The 12,419-nt window shown below is 37.9% G+C and overlaps 1 protein-coding gene across 3 annotated transcripts in view; it reads left to right on the top strand.

Moving 5' to 3' along the window:
- Positions 1-12,419, top strand: part of LOC306807959 (uncharacterized protein) — a 355,816-nt gene that overhangs the window by 203,887 nt on the left and 139,510 nt on the right. For all 3 annotated transcript variants that reach the window (XR_013775864.1, XM_079318029.1, XM_079318030.1), the window contains one exon: positions 8,210-8,368. The gene's annotated coding sequence lies outside the window, so the exon portion shown is untranslated. The remainder of the gene's footprint in view (positions 1-8,209; positions 8,369-12,419) is intronic.

The following is a 12,419-nucleotide window of genomic DNA, read 5'->3' as shown; positions in this document are numbered from 1 at the left end:
CTTAATGCAGCAATGGGCTGTTAAAAAAGGTACTTCTAGAAAGGTAATTTTTTTCCAAATCACTACGCTTTGGGGAAAATTAATTATAATAAATACAGTGGCCATTAATTTGTTTTTGTAACCCTTTGTCTTCAGTTTAGAATAAATTAGTCTGCACCATACCAGGCTATAATAGTGATATTTATGCTCTGCCTCTATCCCTGGTGTTCAGCCTCACACCAGGAGTGACTCAGATCAGAGTGTCCAACCTGTGAGTTAGAGAAGCTGGGAGCCCCTTCTCCTTTTCCATTATTAATCACACTGTGTTGCTCTACCTGGAGAAAATCAGTCTTTTTACTGTGGTTGCCCTTATTCTTTCAGCATTCTTTCCAATGTGCTTCTGAACTTTTCCACTCTGTCGTGTCATTTTGTCTTTAAGGTGAAGACCCTGTGATAAAAAATTGATATCCCTCAACTTTCTCTACAAAGTAGCTTAGTAGTAGAAGTTTGAGGAACTCTGCTGGACTAAACACAGTTGAATTCTTCCTACCTGTCAGCTGAAAGAATGTCAATAGACCCAGTCCTTCAGTGCTTGTTTGACAGAAATCTTTGTCCCTTTGTTGTATCAAGCAAGTTTTCCACTGATCTTCAAGAGCAGAAGACAGCAGAAAAATGACCCCCTGCCCTGCCTGGAAGCAGATTGTTTTGGGGCAGCCAGGATTGCTGGTGTTTAATTCTCTGTGTTGAGCCTTTTCTGTGACTCAGCACCTTGCAGAAATCCTGCTGCACACAGGCTCAGGTGAGCAATGGGTGCTTCAGACAGTGGCATGCAAGATGCAGCCTTCTGTTAAAATTCAAAATGGATCATCCTGGCTGCAGAATCTGCTGTCCTTATTGAGGAGGAGGACTTGTTTAATATTTCTGCTGACTCCTTTTAAGTACATCTGGTTAGGAAGCAGTATTTCCTATGAACATTTTCAAGAACCTTCCTTCCTTCCTTGGGTTTGTTTTCATTTTTAAATTGCAAAATTTCATATAAAAGAGAGTTGTTATGAAGGTTTCCTTGTCCACAAAGAGGTTTGAAGAGAGATATTCTATTACCTCTGCATCAAAAGTATCTGCTTTAATCTGAGTTGGTAGAGATCTGAAGAGCAAAACAGTTGATAAGACTCAATTGCATTTGTATTATTGTTATAAATCATATAATGCTAGCTGTCAATTTTGAACAATGTGAAAGAATTTTGACAGTCTAACAACCCTAAAAAAAGAGAAATTTGATAGTTAAGAATCATGGGTGAATCTCTGCTCTGTAACAATAGTATAACCAATTTAGAGTTGTTACAGTGAACTGCAGGAAAATTATTCCTTTTTAGATTTCCTAATCCAGGTATTATAGTAAATGTGGATATAACAGAGCCATCTTAAATTCTTCTTTTCTGCTAATGTCTAGATTTTGGTAATAAATCTGTCTTCTTGGCTAAGAACCAATAGTGCTAAACATACTTTTAATAATTAATGCATGCTCACACCAAAACAAAAATATATAGATTTATAGGATTCTTTAAAGTGGTGGAAATGCTGAGGTAATTTATTTATTCCTTTCTTTGAAAACCTATGAAGCAGTAGGAGGAGTATTTTGGTTTCATAATCTGTTTAGCTCAGCCTACTCTACATGGCCAACACAACTCTAGGTGTGCCTCTTGCTTGACATTTTCACTCCTTCCATAATTTTTTGGGACCTTTGCAACTATGTTGATTAATACATCAAACCAAATGTTGTGAGTGAATTTTTCGCTTGCTACCTGGAGTATGAGACATGCTGGCACAGAATGAGCTTTAAAATTCAGATGGTTTACTATTAGTGTTTTTATTTTATTTTAATTTTTGTGGTGAAAGTGAAGTAGCAAGATGAGTTGATGACAGCGACTCATTTTATCAAATTATCTTTCAACCAATGCTGGGAAAGAAGCTGACCCACAGATGAGAGTCACTGCTAATATGAATGTTAAGCCTATCACTGTAAGTCACACAGAAGAAAATCCAATGGGAAATAGACCTTAATGTACAGGACTGGAGTTAAGGTCTTTTAATTAAATTTAAAGATTTTCATCCTCATGGGAAAGGATATAATTAGCTAATTTCTGACAACTATTTGACCTGCAGATGCTTGGATCAGCAGTCAGAGGAGTGCACTGAGAAGTACCACTAGATTATAATTATGAGATTTTTTGGGAACTATTAATTATTCATGTGACATCTTGTTTACTAACTGCTGGGATAATAAGTTAGTAAACAAGTATCAGCATCTTGTATTATAATAAAGATTTGTTTTAAATTGATGGTCAGACTCCAGGGCTTGAACAGAGTGGCTGCCAAGTGCTGGGATCACTGTTACTGTGCTTGTAACTGGTACCAACTGTACTAAAAAAAAAAGCAGCTAAAATTAGTGTAATGAAATAATGCAGTGAAGAAATGTCTGCATTGACCTTAAGGAGACCCTAAATATAGGAATATGGCAAACACATCACTGGTTTTGCTTCTAGCTTCAGTGAAGTTAAATCAGAAGCAATTTTAGTCCCTGAGCTTTGTGCATCTGAGTCACATTCTAATTCTAAGAAAAAAAGTCTTTTATTTAATTTCAAATTGTGTTCAGTGCTCTCCATGATAATCTCTCAGTCCTTTCTTGCTGTAAACATCACAGCTACTGATATTGGCAGGTGCCAAGAGTTACATCCCTTGAACAGTTCTGAGAGACAGGATGGTGATAAATAGGTAGAGGAACCAGATACCAGCACAACAGGACAGGATGTTCTCCTATTTATGGATTGGAGATTTGCTATCAAACTCATTAATTTTTACACACCTTCATTATGTCTTAGTAGGTGTCAGCTGCTGTTTGGCCATCAGCATAACCACATATATATATGATATATCCATCCAGTGTGAAGGGGAAAGATCCCAAAGCCATTCTGAATTATTCTTGCAGGAAGTGCAATGTGGGAGTGGGAATCATTATAAAGGTTGTGCTCTATAGAAATTAAAACTGTGCTTTGTCATCTCTGCACTACCCACTTTAGAGACACAGAAAAGTACAGTGCACTCTGAGAATGCCAAAGGAAGTGCATTCTAAAGCACATTTTCCAAGAAATCAAATGATTAATGCAGTTGCTGTTGCTCTTGACTCCTTGGTGTGTTAGAAATTAGTTACATTTAAGCAAGTATACTGAGGATTTTAGTCTAACTGATCAAAAATAAAAAAGAAAAAAAAGAGGTAGTTTGTTTATTGAATAAATTTGAAGTTACTGCCATTTTAATCCTGAAAAATTGGATTGGAAAAGGCACCTGGTGCTTCCAATGTGCAGATACAATATGTGAAGATGCAATTATGGACACTTTCTTTCAGCAGGGATAATCTAAAATTGAAGCCTCTTTTTGGAAGGCTTCTGAAGACAGAGACTTTACAAGACAAATTCGTTGTCCTGTTTTGCTCTAAAATGCCTGGCTAAGGGTATTAGAAGTCACCTCATCTGGATTCCTAATTTGGTGAGAGGTTTCCAGCTTTCATAATTAAAGTTCTTTCTATATATTGAAAAAAAATAAAAAAGAAAAGAAAATAAAGTATCATTCAGCCTCAAGTAGAAAGCTGCAGCTCTGAAGTGGCCCAGGCAGCAGAGGCTGAGCTGTCAGACTCTGCTCCCTGGCAGAACCAAGGGGTCAGTGCCCCTGTGTCTCTCCATGCTCTGACAGGGTTGGTGGGATCAGTCACCAGCTCTGCTTTTATTTCCCCTTTCCATTGCCTCTCTGTAACCCTGGATGGTGAAGAGAAACCATCCTGTGGCTCTGCTGGTCCCTGCTAGTGAGAATGCCACAGGCACCCAAAACAGAGAATTCAAATCAGTCAGCATGAACACATCTATGTTTTTTCTGAGAAAAAAAATTACCCAAGTTATGCTTTTTTTGCCCAAAGTAGAGATTAGTGTAAAACACATATACACATATACATATATGCAGTTAAGGGATTTGTTTTCAATCTCTGCCTCAGGGCCCAGATCCACACTTATTATCTGTGCATGAACATAATTTCCATTTAATTTGAGCAAGAGCTGTGAAACAGATAACTTTTCTGTTAGTTGGCTTATTTTTCCTGCATTTGTTCTGCAGCAATTTCAGTGTCTGTTAACTTAGGGTAAAGTAATAGGAGGACTGGTGGGAGCAATTCACTCAGGACTATTGGCTTTTCTATGGCCAGACAGAGAACAAAACCAAACATTCATGTCTTTTCTGGGGGTTGAGAATAATGCATGTTGCTGGCCAAAGTGCTAAGGCTGAAATACAAACAAAACCCTAATCTAGGCTTGACAGCTACAGTAGTATTGTAAAACATTAAAGATGTTACCTGTATGTAATCTTCAAATGGTTTATGACACTTCCAAGTCAGCTTGTAATGTTCAAATATATAGTTTTCTCTTGCACAAATGCCACCACAAGCAAATTCTGAAGGTCCTGAAGAGTTTGCAAAAATGCATTTTTAATTGAGATTCTTTTTGTTCAAATAGTCAGAGCATGCATTTTTCCTGGTTTTGTGACTACATCACTCCCTTCCTGATACAGCATTCACCCACAGTGCTTTTCTTCTGAAGGGAACAAACAGCTGGAAAACACATGAATGTTATTCTGTTTAAAATTCTTGTTAAATTTAACCAGTTGCCTGTGCTCTCAGGCAACTTCAGATGGAGAAACATAATTCTACAGTACAGAACTGCTGCTGATTTTGAGGAGAAATTTTAAAAAAGAAGAGGTGATTATTTTTTAAGTATTTGTAGTAGCTTTCTAATTTTCCTACTAAAATAATGCCTCAAAGCTGCTGGCACTGTGGCAATAAACATACACATCAGTCATTTGAAATGCTTTACAAACAGTAACATACTGCTGTTCAGGAAACAGAGGCACAAAGGAGCTTAGTGATTTATCAAGGAATCCTGGAATGGTTTGTGTTGGAAGGGACCTTAAACATTATCTAGTTCCAACCTCCTTGCCATGGGCAGAGACACCTTCCACTAGACCAGGTGAAACTTTATCTAAAGTCTCATTTCATATCTTAAATATCCCTGACATCTTCACTGCTGTGACCTTACTGGCCACGATGACTTTTGGTCAAACCAAAAATTTAAAAAAATTCTGTGCTGTGTGTGCCAGCCCACCCACACTGCAGCAGCCCTGGCTTTGATGCCTAGGGTCAAGAAAGCTTCTGGGTAGGTGATTTTCTTCAACACACACTCTGCTTATCAATCAGGACATTTGTTAGAGAATTTGCTTTCATTTACAGAAAATTGAATAAATCTGAGCAATTCTTCAGAAGACGAGACTACTCCTGGTCTTTTGGAAGCCCTGTGAGTTAGTAGCTGTCTGTGTTATATTTTCTCAGGCCAGAAAACTCTGAAATAGGCAAAATAGTTACTCACAGTACTAGAGAGAAAGACCTAACTTCATTAATTCAGACAAAAAAAAAAAAAAAAAAGAAAAAAAAAAAAAAGAGAGAGAGAGAAAAAAGAAGAAACAAATTGATGCAGTATTTAAACCAGAAAATTGCTATAATGACAAATGACAACCCTGTAGCCTGCAAAATCTGCTAATAAAGTGTCTGCTGTGGCTGTTATTAAAACCAAACTTATGATCCATGATTATCTAACCATTAAACAGAAGTGGGGGCTGGATATAAGCTGGATATCTGTGTCGGATGATATTTCAGTGCTGTGTGGACTGAGAAAATTATTCATCAAATTTGATTTCTGATGCCTCTCTTCTTTGAAGATTAGCCCCCTAAGGAGTTTACAGGCATTTAGAAAGATTCCTTCCTCCCTCCCTTTGTGTCCTTGTTCTCTTCAGTAATTACACTGCAAGCTTTCTTCAAGTTTAATCTGCAGACTTTTAAAAATGGTTCTGTGGAATGGCTGTGCTGTGATGAGATGTCTGACTGCAGAGCTGCTCTGCATTGCCAGATGAGCATCCCTCCTATTGTGTGGAGTTATTCTTGTCCAGGTGAAGTTTGCTGGACCTGTAACAGCAGTAGCATGGGTCTCTCCATCAGCCAGGTTGTGTGGATATTTACATGTTTTTGCCAGAGATACACCAGCTGAAATGAAGTTAAGCAAAAGGCACATTCAACTGAGGTAGCAGTTGGCACACTAGACTTTCTTTTTGATTGATATGTGATACATTTTTTGTTGTCAAGAAAATTGTTTACATGGTTTGACTAATGGGATGGATGGTCTGTTTGGGAGAGAAAATAGACACATATGGAAATTGAAAAAAAGCTCTTGTTTTGTTGGATTACTGCCCACATGCCAACAAAATGCTGCTTCAGATCCAACCTCCACTGGCTTCCACTGCAGCCAACAGGAACTGAAAATGGTGAAAGTGTGTATGGCAAGAAGGGAGCCTTACTCACTGAGCCCAGCAGGCCACAGGCTGCTGTGCATCCTGCCCTCATTCCTGCTCCTGGATGGGGTGAAGATCAACATGTGTTCTGTTAATTCATGCATGGCTCCTCACCAGCTGATTTCTTTTTGGGGCTGATGCTTTTTCTTTTGTTAGCAAATACACTAGTAGAGGAGTCCAGCATTGACCTTCAGATGATGAGGTTGCTAACAAAATCAAATCCTTCTTCCACCAATGTCTGAAAAAGTGTTAAGTGCTAGTTGCACACTACAAAAGTACTTGCAAGTGACAGGATGGGTAGATTTTCTGCATAGCTCCAGGGTTTTCTGGTATGCTTGATATTAAAAAAAAAATATTGGAGAATGGTTTTCCCCCCTCCTTGAATCAGGAAAAAACTTCAGAAAGTAGTAACTTCTGTTGCCAGTCTCAGTGGCAGTGCCTGCTCTTCACTGCTCTCAGCCTTCTTTTAGTAGGGCAAATAGGAGACTGGAGGGGGTTCTCACCAAACCAGTTTGTTCTGCTGCAGACTTTAATCTGCTGAGACTTGAGATGGGTTGACAATGGATTCACAGGTAACCTGAATAGTTCTGAGCATGTAACATGGAGGAGAAGGTGTCTGCCTGTATTATACACCCTTAAACCATTGAGATTTATTCTCCAATTTCTGTATAGCAATCGTCCAAATTACAGAGCAAAAGGTTTTGTGAATGATGTGCAAAGTACAACCAGGATTCTTTTAAAAATCTAACAGTCAATAAAGTATTCATGCTTTCTGGAATGAAGTTGGGCCTTTATATATCATTGATCCTTTATTAATTTAATTTTAAATACCACTATCCTGATTCACTACGGAAGCATTTTCCATTTTCCATTGCTCTTCCGTTAAATATCCGAAGGCAGAATTTTCTGCTTACAGAAAAAGTAATTTCACAGATGACCACAATTGCTGAAGGCCAGATTTAAAAAATTATCATCTTCTCCTCCCTGTCTCCAAAATTTCCTGTCTTTTTTCATTAGCCATACACAGCAAGAGATGAAGCAAGCTGTATGAAACATTGTAATTGGGTGTCTCCCACTGAGGCCACATTAATATGTCATTAGACTAATATCTTTTACTGACATGCTGATATGGCTTTCAGAACAGATCTGGAAACTTGACAATCTGGATATTGCATTTTAAAAGAATAAAATTACTTATAAATGTTTTATTTAAAAATTTCCTGATTTGCAGGGTGCCTTAAAATCTGGCTGAGAGCTTCCCATGTTATCACATCACTACAGAGAGCAGGTTGCCAAAACTGTATGTGGGGCTGTGGGGCTCTCAGAACTCCAAGCAGAAGCAGTGCAAAGACCTTGCACTCCAAGCCCTGGAAGGGGCTCTGCATTCCCTGCAGTGGGATGTGTGCAGCAGGAGTGCAGCACACTGCATGGGAACAGACACTGCCTTCCTTGCATGAGGGTGTGCAGCCAGAAATATTTCACTTTCTGCTTAAAGTCATCAGGCAGCACACACTCCTACATGAGGACATAACCCAAAATTCAATCACCTTGTGTTAGTCCATTTGCAGCCCTTCTACACAGAAAGTGGACCAGAGCTGTAGAGTGGGAACTGTGGCTGTGTTGGATTTCTTTCTAGCAGAGGAATACTTGCTTTAAGTCCTACATTAGTTAGAAAGGGTCTCAGAGCAGGAACTTCAAGGTTTAAGTGTGATGCTCGTTTCTCACCAAGAAATCTGAGTGGGAAAATAGATTTTTGTCTTTAGTTTTGGGTTTGTTTTTATATTTTTTTTAGATGAAGGGCAGATGAAGAGCCTCTGTTTCAGGGAACTCAGAGGAGAGACACTGTCTTAATTATCCTGAAAAAAGAAAAAACAGAGAGAAGTACAAAGAGAGTTTGAAGAGTCCTGTGGTCCCAAAGTGCTGCCTGCCCCTTCTTTTAGCAGCTTTCAAGGTGAGTCCTGTTTGATTTGTTTTGGCATATCTTTATGCTGAAGAGCTGTGTCGCTGAGCCACATTTAGCAGAGTGTGAGCACATGGAAGTTGCCTTTAGTACTTTACATATCTGTGTCTCCTTTCATCCCAGATTCTGTTAGTAAGATAAAAGGTCCTTGCAGGAGTTGATGCAGGATTAGGGTGTATAGTGGGAATGGCACAGAGATCAGAAGCAGAGCTCTTTCAAAGCCAAATGGGCCACAGCAAAGACTACAAGCTAAACAAAACACAGGACTCGATCGAAAAACATGTCAGGGCTCTCCTTTAAACTGTGTCAATCCTCCCTGCTGCAACTGTGGCACTCTTTAGTTTTTTCCAGTGAGAATGAGAATAAAAAAAAATCTATTTAAAGTATTTAAGGAAGTGAATCTTACATCTGAAAAAAGTATGTTTTGATGAAGAGTAACATAGGCTTGTTCTGAGAAGTGAATTGGGTGAACAGAAAACAGATTGAGAATGCAGATACACTCTGTGCCACTCATTAAGTTTTATCCAGAGAGCTGCAGCCTGAAAATATTCACATAACTTTAAATTTCTGTTCCAGATTGTCATGAAGTATAAAGAGATTATTAGGAGAATGTTAAAATATTTGATCCAGAAAGAAAATTGGGCATTTCAAAGATCAAAATTTACTGTATGTAATATCTTTCAGACAATTATCAAATCATTAATTCCAAAGAGTTCTTAGACCTGAACTTAGTTCTACTGCATGCATTAGGATTCGTTCATTATAAACTAATTGAGGAACAATTAATTGGTATTTGAAGGTATTAATTTTTTTGCTGTTGTTTAAATTCAGCTATTTTGTTCTATAACATAATACATAAGAGACAAAGATTATTGCTTTTTAATGTTTTCTACAAATAAATTACAAAATTAATTGCTGACTGCACTGTAAATAAGAAGATGTCAATTACAAACCTTTATTTTTGGAGAGTAATAAATCAGTTATACAAGTTCTCCCCAAACACAATAAATAAATTAATTAGCAGACACTGTCTTAGCAGACAAACATGTTTATTTGCATCTTTAATGATCTCAGGAGTCTTAATCATTTAGCATTTTTTGTGTGCTTTGAGATCCTTGAAGGATGGACTCAGAAAAGTGCAAAATTTTATTAATATTATCTTTCATTCATTCATTTTAACTATATATGCCACGAGGCTATTTCAGCCAGTTGTGTCTGTGCTAGATCCCACAGTGTATCTATTAGCAAATGTCTCATGGAAATTATTGAAGAGTCATTTGAGAGCAGATGATCACTTAATTTGAGAAGCAGAAAAGGTGAAAACATCTCTTTAAGGAGAAAGATGAGCCACTGGTTCATGGAGGACATAAAAACTGAAAGAAAGGATTTCTGTAATACACACCATAAACTTGAAAAGCCTGGTTAAAAACATATTCACATAAAAATAAATACCTGTCTTTGTAGATACCTAAGAGATAAATATAAACACACCCAGATGGAAATAACACACACACATAAAAAGGGTCCATAATTTCACAGTCATTTTGAATCATTGGATTAAACCACTTAAGGATATGCCAGTTCATATCACAACTGAGCTGCTAAATGGGGCTGTTAGTCCCTTTTTCCTCTGCTCTGCCTCCATCTGTGTTCCAAGGCTTACTGTTAGCCTTGGGCTGAGCTTGACATGCTCGTTCTTGAAGTGCTGTGGGCTGGTTCAGGGAGTTGAAGACAGGAATCAGTTCATTTTTGGAGGGGAAGATTCATTTTCTGCAGATTTAGATACCTAAACCATTCCACAATGAGTCCAGGCAAGCACTGGAGCAGTCAGATAAGCAAGAGAGGTGTGAAAGGAGGTCAGTTTAGCTCTAAAATCAGATTTTTCCGTGGCTTGGGAGTAGTGCCTCTGCATTTGGTGATGGGAGCCAGACCCTTCCAAAAAGTAGAATGATCTCAGCCTGGGTGCAAGTTCCCTTCTTCATTGACTACAGAGAAAGAATAAGGTGAAAACACTTCTTTAACACTTAATGCCTAAAGTTAGATCATTCTAATTTAGGATAAACAAAATCTTGACTAAATGAAAAGTACTTATTTTCATGGGGTTTTAGGATTTAAGTTAAAGAGGAATATGGCCATTTCTCTTGGGCTTTAAAGCAAAAAAAATACATTTAAAATGTTCATCAGGATTTCTTTGAAAGCTATTTAAGCATCTGAATAAAAGGAAGATGTATTGTTATTTAGAGCTCCTTGGAAAATCTCCAAGCTTTAATTGCACTTCACTTTCATTTCAGCAAGAATGAATCTGAATGAAAGTGTCTCTGTCCTGTGGTGCTCTTTCATTCCCCATCTTAGTTCCTGCAAAAATAATGTTCTGCTGAAGCCAAGCCCAGCCAGGACTGTGGATTTAGACATCTCTTTTGGCTCCTGGCAGATTTTCTCTTTATTTGAGACTAAATTAAAAGCACGTTTGAAAGTAGCAATGTCAATTTTCCTAATTATCTGAAACGTGGTGACTATAAATGCCACACTACCTATCAAACAAAGAGATTCAAGAACATTCAGTCAATGATATGCAGACAAATTGACTTTTTACAGCAAATTCCAGCGGTTTTCTCTGTGCTTTTCAGGCCAGATCATATGCACACTGGGTGCAAAATGGGGTTTCTGGGTATGTTGTACTTAAATTTGTGTACATGCACAGAAAACTGCCCTTGTTTCCTGAGAACTTACTGAACATATTCTCTGCAGTCTGTGTGTTCTCTGTTACCACAAATGGCACAAGAGTCAAAGAATAAAACTGACCTAAAAGACAAGACAGCTCTGGAGAAACCCAGGTCAGGTTATCTTTTATGTGAGTAGTGTGAGGACTCTTTCTGTATCCTGTGTCTCAGCACACTTGCTGAGATCTTGTGGCAATGCACTTCAAACTCAGCCATCAGCTTTCCCATGGAAACTTCTCTATTACATTCACCTATGTGCTGAGCTATACGTGTATTTTCATACAGTGTCAGGAATTCCTCATCAGCTGAGTGAGGATATTATGAGCCAGGTTGTTTAGTATCTAAACTAGGTCACTCAAACTTTGGCTTGCATTTAAACAGACATTAGGAACTGTGGGAAGAGACTCTGGAGTCAGAGTTCGTGTGCTTTGGTGTATTGAATCCTAAATGTTTGTAAAAATTGAAAAGCAGGAGAAAATTTGGCATATCTATAGTTGTCATTTTAACTCATATAAAGAAAACAAGGAAGGGTTTATAAAGAATGAGGTTCTATTTTCTGAAATTAGTCTCTAATCCCAGTTACACTGCATTTGAATTTCACACACTTAAAGCATTTTAAAAGTTTTAAAATTACATAAAGAAACTTATAAAAGAATCCATAATGAACACTTCTGGATTTTTCAAAGCATAATCTTTTCTATATCAGTGATACAATCATAACATATTCTAAAAAGGAGTAGTATAATAAGTAATTGTTAAAGTTATAGGTAGTATACATTTGTACTGGCAGTGGCAGGTCAATCAGAAATAGATAAATTATTGTATTTTATTTCTTCTGTTCTGTCAATGTCGGGGTGACAAGTCTTGCATTTTTTTGCATGTTGATGTGAGGTTGTACACCTACATGTTTCACATGTATGGAAAAGGAATCTAGGGAATATTTCCCATTCCTTTTCAGGGGATATTAATGCATGGAGAGTTAGCAAGAAAACTGGGAATTTCCTTGGACTTATCTTCAGAGAGGAAGGAGCAGTCTCTGTTCTCTGACCTCTAATGATTTTGTCCAGTGCTGGCTGGCTGTTGGTTGTTTTTGAACATCTGGACTTAATCTGCTCAGAGAAGTTTTTTGTGTGTTTTCCTTGTGAAAAAGATGGAGTCTGCACCGTTGACAAGCTGTGGGACTTGAGATTATAATTTTGGCAATTTTTAGCTTCTATTTTTAGTAGTATTGTTCAAGGCATTCTCACACATGTGAGGAAGTGTTGATGCAATTGGCCCTTAAATACTGTGTACAGTTCCCTGCTCACCTTCCCAGGAAAATG

This window comes from Erithacus rubecula (assembly GCF_903797595.1).
Source record: "Erithacus rubecula genome assembly, chromosome: 14".
Lineage (NCBI taxonomy): Eukaryota > Metazoa > Chordata > Aves > Passeriformes > Muscicapidae > Erithacus > Erithacus rubecula.
This window is presented reverse-complemented; position numbering and strand designations above follow the sequence as displayed.